Genomic DNA, 9,220 nt, shown 5'->3' with positions numbered 1-9,220 from the left:
TTGATTGAAGTAAATAGCAATTGTTTCTATTTTGGTCAGAAAGAGACTATTCTAACCTCTTCTTAATCATTGAATGAATTTTGCCTCAATCAAGACCTATTAAAGACCTAAGCCTAAAAGGGTCAAGGTTTTGCACTGCATCCAAGGCTATCTCCAGTCATTCTGATTCCCTGGACCCAGATGGTTCTATTAAAGAAAATGAGGCTAGTGACTCTGAACAACCCCCTCTCACTTAAATCTCATTCATTTGCAAATCATGTCATCCCTTTCTGATGTCATGGTCTTCTCCAAGAAAGAAGGACAAACAACAACCTGTGAGTACCACTAGGAACCCAACTGGAACAGGCCAGTTGAGCTATATAATTCCTGTCTTTTCCTATCTTGTCCCTCTGTTCCTAAGATCATTAATATTTTGGGATTGCCTTTGATTGTTGTATTGCTGAGAAGAGCTAAGTCATTCACAATTCTTCATCATATTAAATTGTTGTTACTGAGTACAATGTTCTCCTGGTTCTGCTCACTTTACTTTGCAAACAGTTCATGTTAAGTCTTTCCAGGGTCTGTTTTGTTTTGTTTTTTGTTTGTTTGTTTTTAAATCATCCAGCTTAGAAACTGGAAATCTAATGCATGGCCATCAGTAGGAGAATGGCTGAATAAGTTGTGGTATATGAATGTTATGGAATATTATTGTTCTATAAGAAATGACCAGCAGGATGATTTCAGAAAAGGCTGGAGAGACATGATCTGTTGCCAAGTGAAATGAGCAGGACTAAGAGATCATTATATATATTTCAACAACAATACTATATGATGATTGATTCTGATATACAGGGCTCTCTTCAACAATGAGATGAACCAAATCAATTCCAATAGAACAGTAATGAACTGAACCAGCTACACCCAGCGAAAGAACTATGGGAAATGAATATGAATCATAACATGGCATTTCCACTCCCTCTGTTTTTGTCTGCTTGCATTTTTGATTTCCTTCTCAGGTTATTTTTATTTTATGTCTAACTCCAATTTTTTTCTTGTACAATAAAATAACTGTATGGATATATATGTATATATATATATATATATGTATATATATATATATATATGGACATATACTGTATTTAACATATACTTTAACATACTTAACATAGATGGGTCTGCCTGCCATCCAGGGGAGGGGCTGGGGGGGAAGGAGGGGAAAAGTTGAAAAAGAGGATTTTGCAAGGCTCAATGCTGAAAAATTACCCATGCATATAACTTGTAAATAAAAAGCTATAATAAAAAATATTTAATTAAAATTTAAAAAATATATCATCCAGCTTGTCATTTCATATTCCATCACAATCATATTCCACAGCTTGTTCAATAATCCCCCAAATGATGGGCATCCCTTTGACCTCTAATTCTAAGCCACCACAAAAAGAACTGTTGTAAATATCTTTGTATAAGCAGGTCCTTTCTCCCTTTAAAAAAAATCTCTTTGGGATACAAACCTAACAATGATATTGCCATCACTGTCTTTTGATGTTTCTCCTTTTTATTTCTCATACTGATTATAATCTTATAACTTTGTTTTAGAACACAACCTAGATATTTAAACTAGTTTTCTTTTTAAGCTAACAGGCCATTGGATTACATATCTTCTCTGAGCTTGAAATTTTATTTTTTTCTAAAATTTGGGATAATCATTTGAGTTATGTACAATACTTCTTTCCTTGATTATTATAGACTCCAAATCAATTTCTTTCAAAAAAATTTTTATGATGTCTTACTTCTATCAATTCTTCCCTCTTGGCCAGAGTTAAATCGAGACATTCTTCTTTTCTCGCTACAGAGAACAAATGAGTTTTTGATGGGATAAGCAAAAAAAATCAGTAAAATGAGACTTAGAGAAAATGTCTCAATAGGAGAAGTCTTTAATCACTATTATAACTTGCTTACATATTAGTTAGTTTCAAATTGCACATCTTTCACAACAAAGATATCAAGCTTGCAGCCCATAGAACTCTATAGAGCATGTAACTGAGAAATGTTAAACAAAATAAATTTTAAAAAATAACAAAGCAGGGATGATGCTTATTTATCATTTTCTAAAACATCATGTGGTCTACAAGGATCCATTTCTAATTGAGTTTGGAACCACTATGGTTATATGACTTAAAAGTAATTTCCAAATATGTAAAAAAAAAATATGTCATATTGAAGAGGATTCAGACTCCTATCCACTGTCAAAATGCAGAACTAGATCCAATTGATCCAACTAAAGGAAGGCAACTTTGAACCTTATATAAGGAAACATTTCCTAAAAATTAGAGTAATAAAAATAAAATGAGCTGACTAGAAAACTATTAAGTTCTCTAATCCTGGGTATTTTGGAGAGGTTATATGACAATTTATTGGTATATTGTAGATGGGACCCATGATATGTGTAGAGGTTAAACTTTAGAAGCCCTGTTTGTGGTCCTTTCCTACTATAATTAATGGAATATAATTAGAAGATTTGATAACATCTGTTCTTTTCTCTTGTTTTCCTCAGCCCAATGTTTTCTACCACAGTTTCCCAGTAGGTTTGAGAATATCCATGCACATATAAATTTTCTTGATATGTACCACTCTGCTGTTTTCCTTTTATTATTTGTTTCTTTTGAATAAAGAATATATTTTACTATGCTCCAGTCCTAAATCTTATTCCACTAAGTTTTCCTAATACTTATGAGGTCATAGCTTAAGATATTAAGTACATTTTATTTATTAAATTTGTTTTGTACATTGTTATGTAGTCATTTGGAAAACAGTATTGTTACTGGTCTTTCCTTTTATTTTTTTCCCATGAATCTCGAGCACATGCTCTACAATTATTCTTTCTTTTATGGGATCTTTTATGTCCAACTTGAAAAATATTTTCCTAATAATTTTTCTCCTTTTCTCTTAATTTCCAATCTAAATTCTTCTAATGAGATACATTCTTCTGAGTTCTTATGATTTGTATTCATCTGTAGTCAAGATAAATTAAGCAACAAGATAGCTTGCAGTTTAATTCCCTTTTCTTCCTTTTTTTCCTGGCAAAATTCTAACCTTCAAATAAAAGAACAGTAGGATAAATTGTTACCTCAATTGTTTCACTTTTAGTCAGGCTTTTGACATCAAAGATATATGCTATATTTCTTTTGGGTGGCATCATTCAGGACAATGTACACTATAACAAACCAATGAATTGAATTCACATGTATGTACGTATGTGGTGAAGAGGAAAAAGTTGGAATACTACACTTTTTTTTTGACATTTCTATAGTTTTTAAGTCATTTTTCTGTCATGTCTGACCCTATAACTGCCTTTGAGTTTTTCCTGGCAGAAATACCGGAATACATTTTTTTTTTCCTGCACTTTATTTTACAGCTCAAGAACTGAGGCAAATAGGGTTAAGTGACTTATCCAGCATCTCATAGATAGTAAGTCTCTGACACCAAATTTGAACTCAACAAAGCTAAGTCTTCCTGATATCATGTCTAACACTCTATTCTGCTTTATTACTCCAGGGCAATTTTCTTGGATTATTTCTTGCATTATTGTGTCAAGGTTCTTTTTTTTAATCATAGCATTCAGGTAATCCAATTATTCTTATTTTTTTTCTTCTTGATTTATTCTCCAGATCTATTATTTTTCTTATAAGACATTCTACATTCTGTTCTGTTTTTTTATTTTTTATATTTTGTTTCATTATTTCTTGGTCTCTTATAGGTTCACTGACTTTTCCTTGCCCTATTATAATTTTCAAAGAATTATTTTCTTCTTTAAGACTCTGTTTCTCCTTTTGTAATTGGTAAGCTTTCTTCCCCCATAATCTTCTTTTTTTGGGGGGGTGACTTTTATTTTATTACTTTTTAAAATTTTTTCCTCAATGTCTCTCTTATTTCATTTTTTAAAACTCCTTTTGAGTTCTTCTATAAATTCTCTCTGGGCAGGGAACCATTTAACATTACTCTAGGGTATAAAAAGCTTTGTTTCACTTCAGTGTCCTCTGTCAATGAACCCTGGTCTATTTTCTATTTTCATAGTAAGTTTCTATGATTGGATTTTTTCTTCTTTTCTGGTTCATTTTTTTTTAAAATAAGAAGTATTTATGTAAGTGCCTCTAATTGTGGGGTGGGGTGGGAGATGATTTTCTAGCTTCATTTCAGTTTTCCTCTCTGTCCTGGAATCCCAAACTAAGAGCTCCATCTTTCTGCAAGTGCCCACAGCCAGCATAATCCCTGTCCTATTGCTTCTATACTCATGGGTGTGCAGGTTCCTTCTCACCCAGAGCTGTGTCTCTGTAACACAGCTGGTTCCTGATCAGCAAAGATTTCTGTGGTTCCTGTTTAGACTCCAGCCAAACCCATCTAGCCCTTTTTGTATTTCTGTGGAGCTACTCGGGAGATATTTGCACTTTATACTTGTTAATTCCTACCCTAGAGTCTTTCTTTGGATCTTCTTGGGTTGTCCCAAAAGGACCCTGTTCTGCCCCAAGTCTTCTGGGAAAGAAAACAAAATATAAGCAAACGACAACAGAAAGAGTGAGAATGCTATGTTGTGGTCCACACTCAACTCCCATGGTCCTCTCTTTGGATGTAGATGGTTCTCTTCATCATTGAACAATTCAAATTGGTTTGAATCATCTCATTGTTGAATCATCTCAGAGCCAAGGCCATCAGAACTGATCATCATATGGTCTTGTTGAAGTGAATAATAATCTCCTGGTTCTACTCATTTCACTTAACATCAATTCATGTAAGCTTCTCTAGGCCTCTCTGAAATCATCCTGCTGATTGTTTCTTACAGAACAGTAATATTCCATAACATTCATATACCATAGTATATTCAGCCATTCTCCACTTGATGGACATCTATTTGGTTTTAAGTTTCTTGCCACTACAAAAAGGATGCCACAAATATTTTTGCACATGTGGGTCCCTTTCCCTCCTTTAAGATCTCTTTGTGATATAAGCCTAGTAGAAACACTGCTGGGTCAAAGAGTATGCATAATTTGACAACTTTTTGAGCATAGTTCCAAATTGCTTTCCAGAATGGTTGGATCAATTCACAGTTCCACCAACAATGTATCAGTGTCCCAGTTTTCCCACATCCCCTCCAGCATTCATCATTATCTTTTCCTGTCATCTCAGCCAAACTGAGAGGTATGTAGTATTATCTCAGAGTTGTCTTTATTTGCATTTCTCTGATCAATAATGATTTGGAGCACCTTTTCATATGACTATAAATAGTTTCAATTTCTCCATCTGAAAATGGTCTGTTCATACTCTTTGACCATTTATCAATTAGAGAATGGCTTGACCAATTCTAATTTTTAAGAAACTATTTTCCTCAGTTAGTTTTTGCACCTCCTTTTTCATTTCGCCAATTCTACTTTTAAAGGAATTGTTTTCTTTTCTTTTTTTTAAAATATTTTAATAGTTTTTACTTACCAGATATATGCATGGGTAATTTACAACATTGACAATTGCCAAACCTTTTGTTTTAATTTTTTCCCTCCTTCCCCACCTCCAGATGGCAGGTTGACCAATACATGTCAAATATGTTAAAGTATAAATTAAATATAATATATGTATACATGTCCAAACAGTTGTTTTGATGTACTTTGAAAGAGTATACAATTAGCCTATGAAGGAAATCCAAAATGCAAGTGGACAAAATTAGAGGGATTGGAAATTCTATGTAGTGGTTCATAGTCATCTCCCAGAGTTCTTTCTCTGGATGTAGCTGGTTCAGTTCATTACTGCTCTATTGGAACTGATTTGGTTCATCTCATTGTTGAAAATGGCCACATCCACCAGAATTAATCATCATATAGTATTGTTGTTGAAGTATACAATGATGTCCTGGTCCTGCTCATTTCACTCAGCATCAGTTCATATAAGTCCAGGCCTTTCTGAAATCATCCTATTGCTTATTTCTTACAGAACAATAATAAGGAATTGTTTTCTTGGTGAATTTATTTCCCCATTTTTGCAAATTATATTTTTTAAGGATTTTATCCTTCCCTTTCCAAGTTGTTGATTCTTTTTTCATAATTCTTCTGCAAAACTCATTTATTTTTCTAATTTTTCTTTATCTCTCTTACTTGATTTTAAAAATCTATTTTCACCTCTTCCAAGAAAACTTTTTGAGTTTGAGACTAGTTCATACTTCTTTTGAGGCTTCATATGTAGGCAGGCATTTTACCATTAGGATTTAATGTGAAACTTTTGTTTATATTTTGATTTTCCCTATTGTGATAAAAGCTTTCTTTGGTCAGGGGTCTTTTGGGGTCTTTTGGTCATTTTTAAAAGTTGAGCTCTGCCTATTAGGGCACAGTAAACACTGTCCTAAGCTACTTGTGCTGGGGGACAAAGGCTTAGTCACTGGCTTTCTATAATGACATCTGAGATGCCCACTGCACTGGGGTGGGCTAGTCTAGTCTTGCCTGATGTGCTGGGGTTCTGCAGCTGGCAATCTGCCTTCTGTGCTGGGGCTGAAGGCCTCATAGCTAATGTGCTGTATCACTGGCTTGCTGAATCTGGACCAAGGGGACTCAGTCACTTATCTGTGGTGAGACTAAGAGCCTTGAACTGACTTGTGTACAGTGCACTTATGCTGGGCTATACTCCCCTTTACCCAAGTGATACACACTTTCCTGAAATCCTTAATATCATAAGCTGGAAATATTGCTTCACACCATCTTTCTGTGGGTTTTGTAATTCCAGAATCCATTTAGTGGCTTGATTTAACATTGTTTCTGGGGGAAACTAAGGAAAACTCACGTAACTTTCTGGCTTCTAAATACCCTGTTGACTCTTATCCCACAAAATCACATTCTATTTTGACAATCCTTCACCTAAGAATAAGAAAGAATAGACACAATAAAGACAATGTCTTGGCAATCTTTTGGCAGTCCAAGTAGGGATTTTTTTCTAAGATTCTTTGTTTACTTGTGTTTTAGTTTTAGTGTTTCATGGAGAGAGTGGTTCAGTTATCTATTCATTACATAGCATCCTTCTAATGTAAGCACAATGTTAATGGTATGTAATGTACTGTATTTTGTCTCTGCGAGCCATGTGTGCCTCTGTGATAAGATAAAATAAGCACCAGGAATGGTAAATATGAAATATTTTAAGAGCAATTGATTGTAAAAAGAATATTAGATGAAAATAGCATTATACATATTCAGTTTGTAATATGGAGCAGCCACAACAAGACATCCATCACAGATTACAAAGGAATGCTGTTTATTGTGTAAATTAATAAGAAGTTAGCAAGTTAACAGTTAACAAGGGGAGAGATAAGTTCCCTTGTGGAACTCACAATTAACTAGAAGAAAGTTAATATTAAAGGGAAAAAACACCATGGGATAAGAATACACTATTGACTGGCAGGTTAAATCCATAGAGAAGTTTAGCAGACTAATTCAAAGGGGGTTAGCAAAAGAGTTGGCTATAGAAAAGAGAAAGGTATCATGTGGTGATCAGAGAAAAGAGTGAGAAGAAAGAAACCATGAGGTGGATCTTTTACAAGGGAAATACAAAATTGGGGGTTTGAATATCACAACTTGGCTTTCAGATTGGATAAATAAAGAGACTTCCACCTGGGGTAGAACTTGTAGTGAAAGTCCACGTGAACAGAAGATCTATTTAAGACCAAAAGTTTCACTTTAATACTGAACTGATCTCATCAGTACCCTTTCTGCTTTTCCCAGGGGATATTATAATCCTATCAGTGCTTCTGGCTTTCTCTTCTAATGTCCACCTTGTTACCGAGAACCTCATCATCCATAGGTCTATCTGAAACTGGCTTGCAAGAAAATAGGAAAAGATGGAGATTTTGTTTTCTGTCAGGAGGTCAGAAACAGATTGTGTTTTTAGAGAATGAATACTAAGCTAGAAGTATATCTAATCTTCCTTCCTAAATATTGTTAGTCTAAAAAACATGTTTAAGTTCAAGACGAATTCTTGATCACTATTCCTTAACAGAGAAAGGATATCCTAAGCTAGTGCTTGATTTCCTTCCTACCGAATGCCAATTCCACAAAAATTACTTATTGCAAATAGCAAATAAATCCATTTATCCAAGCTAGTAGCAAACTGTAATCAGAGAAGGTATACAGATAAGAATATATTAGACTATGCACATAGGCAATGAGATTTCCCATTATAGTGAGATTTTTAAGTTCAGCAAAGTGAAAGAGTTTCAGATCTCATCCAAGGAGAAATTCCCCAAAGTCTATGGTACAGTAAATTGGATACGGGAGAAATAAAGAAAGTGTTAGTTCCTATACATTTTTTTTTATTTAGAATTTTTTTTCCACAGTATATATGCATGAGTAATTTTTTTTATAATATTATCCCTTGTATTCATTTTTCCACATTATCCCCCTCTCCCTCTTCTCCCTCCCCTTGATGACAGGCAATCCCATACATTTTACATATGTTTCAATATAACCTAGATACAATATATGTGTGTAAATATTATTTTCTTGTTGCACATTAAGTATTAGATTCCAAAGGTATAAGTAACCTGGGTAGATAGACAGTAGTGCTAACAATTTACATTCACTTCCCAGTGTTCCTTCTCTGGGTGTAGTTATTTCTGTCCATCATTGATCAACTGGAAGTGAGTTGGATCTTCTTTATGTTGAAGATATCCACTTCCATCAGAATACATCTTCATACAACATTGAAGTGTACAGAGATCTTCTGGTTCTATTCATTTCATTCAGCATCAGTTGATGCAAGTCTCTCCAAGCCTCTCTGTATTCCTCCTGCTGGTCATTTCTTACAGAGCAATAATATTCCATAACCTTCATATACCATAATTTACCCAACCATTCTCTAATTAATGGACATCCATTCATCTTCCAGTTTCTAGCCACCACAAAAAGAGCTGCCACAAACATTTTGGCACATACAGGTCCCTTTCCACTATTTAGTATTTCTTTGGGATATAAGCCCAACAGCAATGCTGGATCAAAGAGTATGCACAGTTTGATAACTTTTTAGGCATAGTTCCAAATTGCTCTCCAGAATGGCTGGATTCTTTCACAACTCCACCAACAATGCATCAGTTGGTCCCAGTTTCCTCCCACATCCCCTTCCAACATTCAATCATTATTTGTTCCTATCATCTTAGCCAGATCTGACAGGTGTGTAGTGGTATCTCAGAGTTGTCTTAATTTGCATTTCTCTGATCAGT

The sequence above is a fragment of the Sminthopsis crassicaudata genome, chromosome 4 (genome assembly GCF_048593235.1).
Source record: "Sminthopsis crassicaudata isolate SCR6 chromosome 4, ASM4859323v1, whole genome shotgun sequence".
NCBI lineage: Eukaryota > Metazoa > Chordata > Mammalia > Dasyuromorphia > Dasyuridae > Sminthopsis > Sminthopsis crassicaudata.
Note: the sequence above shows the minus strand (reverse complement) of the source record.